The sequence below is a fragment of the Monomorium pharaonis genome, unplaced genomic scaffold (assembly GCF_013373865.1).
Source record: "Monomorium pharaonis isolate MP-MQ-018 unplaced genomic scaffold, ASM1337386v2 scaffold_704, whole genome shotgun sequence".
NCBI lineage: Eukaryota > Metazoa > Arthropoda > Insecta > Hymenoptera > Formicidae > Monomorium > Monomorium pharaonis.
This window is the reverse complement of record NW_023416027.1, coordinates 25,725-36,000: the sequence shown is the minus strand read 5'-3', so window position 1 is coordinate 36,000 and position 10,276 is coordinate 25,725. Positions and strand designations below refer to the sequence as shown.

The following is a 10,276-nucleotide window of genomic DNA, read 5'->3' as shown; positions in this document are numbered from 1 at the left end:
ATACACATTCATTAAAAAATTATTTATCTAAAACAGTAAAATAGGATAATTTTTGTTGTTTAAGCTATTGGAAGTCAAATTTGTTATTGTTTTATTCTTTATATTTATTCACTTTATTTTAAAAAATTTGAATATTTACAATCAAAAATAACAATAAGCAAGCAAGCAAGACTACTAAATAAGAGGTAATGAGAAACATTAATTGTTAAGAGTTGTAGAACAAAACTTACTGGTATGCACATGTTTAATGCATGCCTTTCGATGGATGATATATGCAAATAAAAATAAAATTATCGTAATATTGTATTCTTTTTTTATTGTTTCTTGATTCTTAAATTTAAATTACAATTAAAAAAATATCTGATGTAAGAAATGATCAACGTTTACTTATATGAATTAAAACACTAAATAATTAATTATACAAGTTTAATTTGAAATTGTCTGAATTGCTTTCTTAAATCTCTCATAATTGTCCGTCGCCTTCTCTCTGTTATCTTTTCGTTTTCCTCGAATGTAGTACATTTTTTCTTCTTTGGTAATGCATTTTTTCTTGTTGCTGGATTCTTGCTGCAACTTCTGGAAATTTGAGTCTTCTAACTAATGTTGACTAAAATTATAATAAATTTCACTCACAATTTTATACCTAACAAAAAGAAATTAAATGTATAAAAACAAAGAATGCGTAGTTAGTAAATATAATTAATGTAGTTAATAAATTTTTGATAACTTAGGAATACTATATGTATCATGTGTATTCCATGTTTTAACAGTATTCCCAAACCTAAAAATTTATAGCAATTATTAATTATATCTAGGGTAATTCAACGAGAAACCTGACATTTCCGTGTTAAAAGAAAACTGATAAAATATTGAGAATTTATCTATTTATGCTGAGATTGCCGTGATACAAAAATGCCTAACATAAAGAAATTAAATGTATAAAAACAAAGAATGCGTAGTTAGTAAATATAATTAATGTAGTTAATAAATTTTTGATAACTTAGGAATACTATATGTATCATGTGTATTCCATGTTTTAACAGTATTCCCAAACCTAAAAATTTATAGCAATTATTAATTATATCTAGGGTAATTCAACGAGAAACCTGACATTTCCGTGTTAAAAGAAAACTGATAAAATATTGAGAATTTATCTATTTATGCTGAGATTGCCGTGATACAAAAATGCCTAACATAAAGAAATTAAATGTATAAAAACAAAGAATGCGTAGTTAGTAAATATAATTAATGTAGTTAATAAATTTTTGATAACTTAGGAATACTATATGTATCATGTGTATTCCATGTTTTAACAGTATTCCCAAACCTAAAAATTTATAGCAATTATTAATTATATCTAGGGTAATTCAACGAGAAACCTGACATTTCCGTGTTAAAAGAAAACTGATAAAATATTGAGAATTTATCTATTTATGCTGAGATTGCCGTGATACAAAAATGCCTAACATAAAGAAATTAAATGTATAAAAACAAAGAATGCGTAGTTAGTAAATATAATTAATGTAGTTAATAAATTTTTGATAACTTAAGAATACTATATGTATCATGTGTATTCCATGTTTTAACAGTATTCCCAAACCTAAAAATTTATTGCAATTATTAATTATATCTAGGGTAATTCAACGAGAAACATGACATTTCCATGTTAAAAGAAAACCGATAAAATATTAAGAGTTTATCTACTTATGCTGAGATTGCCGTGATACAAAGATGCTGACTATTGCAATAAAATGTGACTTGCTGTTCAAAACATTGGGTAAAACATAATGTAAGTTACATCTATTTTTTATTGATTAAGTTCTAAATTGTAATATCAATAAGATTGATTTTTGTAGAGAATAAAATTTATTTACTTGAGTTATTGCTAAGATAGGATTTGATATATACAAATATATTTATGCTTATTTTACATATTAGACAAACATCATGCTCTGACCGAGTGTCAATGAAGCGAATAGAGGAGTGTGTTTGTTTGAAAGTACATACATAGCATGACAAGTTACTGTCATAGGAGTAAAAAGTCATTGTACGAAATATTTGCTGAGTTACTTTGATTCAATAATAATCCTTAAGTGTTGAAAGTTTATTTATACATTGTGAATATATAAATTATGTGTATATATGTATTATATATGATTGTACTTTTATACTTTTATTTTTTCTAATATTTAAGTTTTATTCTAGCCAACAAGGAATTTGAAGCATTATGTTTCAAGTTTGGTTTAGAGCTGGATGAAGTAGTAAGTATTTGAACTTTTAACTAATAATAATAATTATATTCCCATTAAACTATACAATAATTACTTGTTTTTTTATGAATAGACAATGGAAAAGCAAATGATAGCAAAAGAGTAGGGTTTTGATCAAGATACAGATGCGTCCGAAGAAATTATCAACAAGATTAATATACTTGCCAACAGATATGATCTATTATGCTTGGAAACTCTAAATATTGGACTACTTATATTTTTGCATAAGTAAATATTATGTAATTTATAGTTTAGATTTAAAAAATCATTTCTTAAATTTATTCAAAGATAATATTTCTAACAAAATTACGTTAACAATCTTATGTAATTTAATAAAATAATAATAAAAAATTAAAAAATTGATTACCTTAATCTTCTCTCGGAATAAATATTTTCATTATCAAAAACTTCGGGAGAAACTACCTCCACTTCTTCCTCCCTTTCCTTTATGTCCATCAAACGCTGTCTAGATGCCGTCTCGTTATCGCTTGTTACATAATTTACTGTACTTTGGCTGTTTGAATAACTCAGTTGCGTGTTATTTTCTTCCTTCGAGCTACAAGATTCAGTTTGTTCGAAAAAACCCTATAATTCATTAATGCTATTGGAGATTCAATTAAAAAATGTTTTTAAAATATTCAATAAAGAATTTCTTTTGAATTTTTTAATAGACATTTGATAGTAGATTCTTACAGTACTAATATGTAAAAAAGTATATCTCAATGGTATAATCATAAATATGTATCTCTTATACTATCAATGTTTCATCTATTTAAAGTAATTTAAAAAATGTAAAAATTCATAAACGTATACTTTTAAGTTTTTAGAACAAATATATGTATTAAAAAAAAACGTATAATTATATTTATAATAATTTATAATAATAATTTAATTATCGAAGTTTATATTATATAATGATTATATCTTAAGAATTAATAGATATTTTAAATACTAGCGTAAAGTATTTATAAAAAGAAAAGTTCACAATATTACTAACTCGGTACGTATCTAGGTTTTCGATCTCTCATTTCGGCAATTCGGAGTTGAAAAATATCTTCCTGCAAGTTGTATATTCAGAAACAATTTCGCTGCCTCACAGTGTTCTGTATACAGCACAAGACAAAAAATGTAGACAACATAAAGAGAACAAAAATAAACAAGTAATCTTTATGCATATTACTGTGTTAGTAGTGCGAAATGTAAAAGAATAACCACATTGAAAATTCCCATAGAAATACAAGCTCTATAAAAATGAAAATTCAAAGCTAAGAACAAGATAATTTACCTTTGTCATATCCTGTATGTTACCTGTTGGATGAGACATCGTGGCTACACTAGCTCTCTTCCTAGCTACCTAAAAAAAAGTTGATGAAAAATAAAACAAAATAATTAATCGATGGAACAAAGTTAAAAAATAAATAAAAGTGCAACTTATGAGAGGTGCAGGATATATTATACATATTAGGTAAGATGTCTTACTAAGTTACTGTTAACAACGTAATTTGCCTGACATTCAAAATCACTCCTCAAATTTTCTCGCTTAACTTGCATTCAGTACTGCGCGCAATCCTGTTTCGTTTGGCAAGCAATATGATCCCTTGTCATTATTCGTATTATTCGCTGCATCGTTATTATTTTTACTCTTGCGCTTCGACAATTCTTTTTCTATATACTTGATCCTGTAATTAGAAATAGTTATATAAGGATATAAGACATATAAATGCAACGATTAATAATTAGAGGAAAATATATTCTTTTATTGCTGATTAAATGTCGATAATAAACGTAAGAGAGAAAGAAGCAAACGTTACCATACGTGTACATTTTTTCGTCGCGTTTATTGGTCTTCATGTTAAATTGAATTTTAATGTCGGTATCGCATGCATTGGGCTTATATTTTGTATTCTTCAGTATTTTTCAGCACAGCCATATTTTCTTTCGGTTTTCATATTAAAGGGATCCAACTAAATTAACATAAACCTCACGTTACTTCTCCGATCTATCGTAAATTTCACTTTTATTACATATACATGTAAGTGTCTTACTGTCAACACATGGGATACAATGCTTTTTCCGAGCGCTAAACCAACAATATCGACGCCAGCCGATCTTTCAAACCCGTATGTGCATTCATTTTGACGTTGATATAAATTTCTCAAGCGAGAAATACGATTAAACTGGTATCGCTATTTTTCTTTTTTGTTTGTAGTTAAACCGTTACTATATGGTTAAATATACAATTGCAATGAAATGTTACTTTGTCAGTTTTCAACATAAATGCGTTTAAGTTGTAATAAAGTTTACAAGATTTTTTAGGCATCGTTATTTCTAGCCTTTTACATCGATAAAACTTTCCTATATTGAAGTCTAATGTACGAAATATATTTAATTTTAAAATACTTTATTTGATTTTTTGATATTTAATTTTAAAATACTTTATACGCTTTAATTGTAAGCACTTATATATTATTATACTTACAATTCAGAATATTTCGAGCAATCAATTTGATCGAGAATAAGTTGGTATTTACTTACAACAGGATAAAAAAATTTATGCATCAGAGTATATACATGTAACATTAAGTTAAAGACCGTTTTATTATATAAGTTTAAATATTTCGGTTGTAGTATACAGTCCTTGATTTATATGTATATGTATAAGTGCGATGGATTGTTAGTCGGTGTTATCGTTTGTACTCCGAGTTTTGAACAGACAACTTGTCATGTCATTATTTGAATTCAAGTATTTTTCAAAACATGTTTGCGCAACAAATACTACGAGTAATTTTTTGCAAAAACTAAGTCCGTTTGAAATTAAGAAACTCCTATATGAAAAACGAATGTATAATAAATCACAGTGTTTTATTTCAATAAAGTATATTATATTAGAAAAGAAAGAATAAAGTACAAATTAAAATGCTAAATGATAACAGCTATAAAATTATTACTTTTTAACATTCATATAGTATGCTTTCCAGCAAGACACAGTGTAACACAGTGTCTACTAGTGTGAATGAGACACTGATATGTTCTTTCTCACACTGTGTTACACTGTGTCTAGCTGGAAAGCACACATAGGCAAATAATGATTCTTTTTATTTACAAATATTACATGCACTTATAATTTAAATGTAATTTGCTGAATTGAGAGCGTGCCGTAAAGCACGAAAAGCCGGTAACGCAAATAATTGTACAGAAAAACCGCACGGTATATATTCATATCATATTTATTAATAACTTAAATACAAAAAAAATACTTAGGCGAGAATTTAGCGAATTATTGAATAATTCGTAATTTAATAGCTCATTTGCATGCAGGTCAATCTTTTAATCATTAATAATATTTTGTGCATGTAATATTATTTCAAGAATCTCGAAATATCTGCTTCGATATATAATGATCGTTGTTACAAATATTTAATGGTATAAACTAATTCCGCTTGTGATATCAAAAATATAAGATTGCAACGAAGCTCTATAAAATAAAGAAATCAATAAAGTTCACTTATCAGATGATATATATAAAATGTAAAATGAATTACTTGACGTTTACTTATTTCTACAATATTTGTAGCCATGATTATAATACCTATGCATATTACACGTCAAATATTTTGGTAAAAAAACTTACTCAAGTATCCATATCCCTTTGTTTCACAGTGATAGCCTGATATATGGTCAGCATTCGTTTTTTTTTCTTTTTTAAGCAAATTAAAGTTTGCATAAAGGTTCAGAAGAAATCTTCCTCTCCCATGGGTACGACCTTGTCGTGGTGGGAGGGCTCAGTACCCCGAGGGCTTGAATGCCTATGGGGGAAGCTAACTGTACCCATTGCACTTATTAAGTTTGTTTTTTATTCCTGCACTGCTACACTAGTGCAATAAGTAAGAATGAGAAAAAATATATTTGTCTTATTCTAACTTATTGCACCAGTGCAGCAGTGCAGGAATAAAAAACAAACCTATTACGTCGTTGATCGTAAAATTGTGGTTCGTCGCGCCGTGTTAACGCGGTTCGGGAGTGCCGACCGATTGAATTAAAAACGAACCGTAGCCGGCTCGTCGTGTCGCGCGTTTGCTTCGGGAGTGTCGTTCAAGTAAATGGACTAAAAGGGCTGTCTAGTCTAATTAGTTCTACGCGCGATCGTAGTATATTCGGTTATTCGCGAGTGTCCTGTGCAACGAGAGGAGGAGGAGGCCTGGGAAAGGCATTGGGCCCCGGCAGAGCAACTTTGAGGGTGAGTATTATTATTTGACATAGAATTATTAGTTTTCTTTCTATTCAATTTTTCCTTGATAAATTATAAAGAATATAACGTCACGTAAAGTTTTACACAACTTTAATTTTATAAACTCTTCTTTTCTTTCGAAAAATATTGATTATACAATGATTATATAAATAATCGAAAAATAAAAATTTTAGACTCGTAACAATTATCTCTCATCTAATATTAATAGTCGCGAGCTCTGTTTTAATTTGAATTTAATTTGTACTTAATGAACACAAGTACAGAGTTGCAAGCCGTTTTTTTTCAATATTAAATGTTTATTTCTGTCGTGGTTTAATTTAGACTTTGCATTTGTTTGTTATAGAATCATCGTAGCGACGTTGCTGAATATCTCTGCCGCTGCGCATCGATCGGTGAGTGATGAATAAACTTTTAAAATTGGAGTAATAGATCTGTGACAAAATTGTACTTCATATATAATGTAGAAATGTTTGCTATAATGCTGCAATAATAAATAACATTTAGATATCATATTTATTTCATGGATCTATTGCTTTAAAGTGGATTGACTAAAACAGATCAGGATTTAACATTTAATCCTGAATGAATGATATACATTAACTTATCATGCATATTTAATTTATTAAATAATTTTTTTCGACGCCGTTGCAGTCTCGGCGAGGGTTAGGTATGTGTTCAACATCATCAAATATAAATTACAAGTATAATAAAAAATATATAATGTATCTTGCACGTATGCGCACAATTAGAAACTGCGCGCCGTTTCGTCTCTGATAAATTCCGTCAAATAACTAAAATAGAATAAAATAAATGCCGATCAACTAAATTTAACTATAAACTTGAAATGTTTTAAACTCCCTTTTAAAATTTTATTTCTTTCTGGGGTAATAACAGCCGCTATAATTAATCATACGAATAGGTAGAAATATTAATATATAGAAATATGTAAAAAATAAATAGGTATTAGAAAATAGATAGAAAACGGATAAGAATACTCTATGTAAATAGATACGAAAAAATTATGTAAATGCTTTTTTTAATTTTATAGAAACAATCTGTGTAATTAAAAATTATATGATTGTTGTTGTTATAATGTTATGTAATTAAAAATTATATACTAATGCCCGATATATTACAGGAAATCAGAACATGATATACGATAATACATCACAATTTATTAAATTAGCGTGTTAAATTTATATACTTTTCACTTTATATTTTCTTAATATTTTAATGTTTGTTCTTAATTTTCTTCTAATTTTGTTTTTAAACTTTTATTCTTTGTTTATATCTTTATTCTTTAATACCAGAATATTTAATACAAATGGTGAATTTTAATATTGTTGTATTTATTTCGTCGCTTTTATGTAATGTGGTGAAAATATATTGTAAAATGTATTGTAAAATATTTTATAATTTGTAATTTATTAATTTTATTTTTAATATTTAATATGAAATAAATTCTAACTTATATAAATTGTAATAAATATATTGTAAAATTATACTGTATTCTTTATGCATTTGCTGTAAATTTATTTTACTATGTTGTATTATTGAATTATGTAACAAAAATAACAATAAAATAAAGAAAACACATTTAAAGAAAGAGGACCGTCGACTAAGAATCGACGGGGGTGGTGGAGGGCCTCTACAGGTTGATCCGTTTTTACCGAGTAAAATTTTAATTAGAAATTACATTAAAAACATAATCTTTAGTTAAGAAAATGTTGTCATTTATCCTGTAAAATTTCATTTGGTAAAAACAGATCAAATTTAACCAAAATATATTCAATCACAATAATATACGGTAAAAACAAAACAATTATTTATAAAAAAATTTACATTGCTTGATTTTTACTTGCGATTATCGACGAACAAAAAAATAAAAAATAAAAAATACACATTTAAAGGAAAAAGGACCGCTGATTAAATGTCGGCGGGAGTGCCATACCCATCAATCATATAAAAGATCAATTTTACAACAGTTGCAATAAAGTTGCTTTTTTTGCTGAACGCAGCCATATATTAAATTGTATTATCTCTACGGGTTTTCGTAGACATTGGTTATGTAGTTCAAAGTGCACGTTTTATACACGTTGAGGCGCTAACAGATGGAAACACTTGAGATGACGGAATAATCTCAACTTCTGAACTTCCGACTTCCGAAAGTTCCGAGTTCCGTTTCCGAGTGAGTTCCGAGTTGCTACGTCGAATCGATCGAATGTAGCAGAGTGCAGTCAAATACACAACCAGCAAGTTGTTGACAGCAACGTTAGTATATTTTTTCTGTGCGCAGAGGCCACAACCGAAAATGGATTTATATCTTAAGGGTTCCTTCTTATTATATGTAGCATTATATTAGTGTATGTACAGGGGCCACAACCTGTATGTAGTACAATTAATATAACGCTACATATCACTGATATAAATTTTCAATATATTTGTCACATCAATAACGCCATCTACTAATAAGAAGGGAGTTGACAATGGTACTCAGAGGCGCTCCTCTCGGGCTCTTGATACCCGCTCTGCGGATTCTTTGGGCTCGGGGTCGGGACGCGTCCTTCTCTTGAGTAGACCTGATCGGCGTTCTTTCGATGTGACATTGTGTCTGAGATTAACTCGGACTAAGTACACTAGACCAACGACCCAGTCGGAGCAGGAGTAGTTCATTAGTCTGTGGCTGAACTGCTCTGAGCTCTTATTCTAGGCGTACGTGGCGTCCCTTCGGGGAGAGTGCCGCAATTGCGTCTATACTGCAAGTTGCCCGAAGGAGAGCTAATGTAGTCAGAGAGTAAGCATGTACTCTCGCTCTCCTAAGGAAACGTGCCCTTGCAGCGAAGGTTTAACAGCTGTCCTGGCTTTACGAAGTCCAGTGCGGCGGACTGGTGTTCGTTGTTGGGATCCACAGATCCTAGTGGCCTGAGAACCACGTCGTATGGGTGTCACGGAGGCTGGACGTTCCTTTGGGTAAACTCTTGAGGGGGTATCATTGTCGGGGAGTGATGCGCAATAAAGACCTCTCGTAAGGTCCACTAAGCCTCTCACGACCAAGTCACCCAGCTACCTCCTCGTGGTAACTCCGGTAACGCTCCGATTCGTCGGGCGGCTGAATGCTGTGGTGGCGCTTAAGGGCACTGGGGTTGCGAGTCCCTTTGCCTCTATTATATAAGAGACTAAAACTTATTTCGCCGCGCGCCTTACGTCGTCTCGTGTTTCGCGACTTGCTTTCCCATGCCTCCACACTTCTCGTTCCTGCGATGCCTCTCTCAAGGTATCTGTCCGCGTCGAGAGCGTCAAAGCGATCGTCGCAATCCTTTTGTCCTTCCCGTTCGTCGATGTCTCTCTCAGGACATCTATCCGCGTCGAGGGCCTTCATCAAGGTGCTCGTCCGCAACCAATTACTCTTCCCCCCTTGAAATAAAAAAATAGAAGCATTTTAAATATTTCACAACAAAGTATTTTGGAAAATCGCGAGTAAATAAACTTAAGAAACTAAAGCTTATCTCGCCGCGCGTCTTACGTCGTCTCGTGTTTCGCGACTTGCTTTCCCATGCCTCCACACTTCTCGTTCCTGCGATGCCTCTCTCAAGGTATCTATCCGCGTCGAGAGCGTCAAAGCGATCGTCGCAATCATTTTGTCCTCCCCTTCTTCGATGTCTCTCTCAGGAATCTATCCGCGTCGAGGGCCTCCATCAAGGTGCTCGTCGCAACCAATTACTCTTCCCCCCTTGAAAAAAAAAAATAGAAGCATTTT

General features: G+C 30.8%; 1 long non-coding RNA gene across 1 annotated transcript; it reads left to right on the top strand.

Annotated features, from left to right (window-relative positions):
* Positions 1 to 37: 37 nt before the first annotated feature.
* Positions 38 to 2,581, top strand: LOC118648794. The gene is made up of 4 exons (XR_004965442.1): positions 38 to 185; positions 1,635 to 1,789; positions 2,206 to 2,261; positions 2,344 to 2,581. It is a non-coding gene; the product is annotated as an uncharacterized LOC118648794 (long non-coding RNA).
* Positions 2,582 to 10,276: the final 7,695 nt, after the last annotated feature.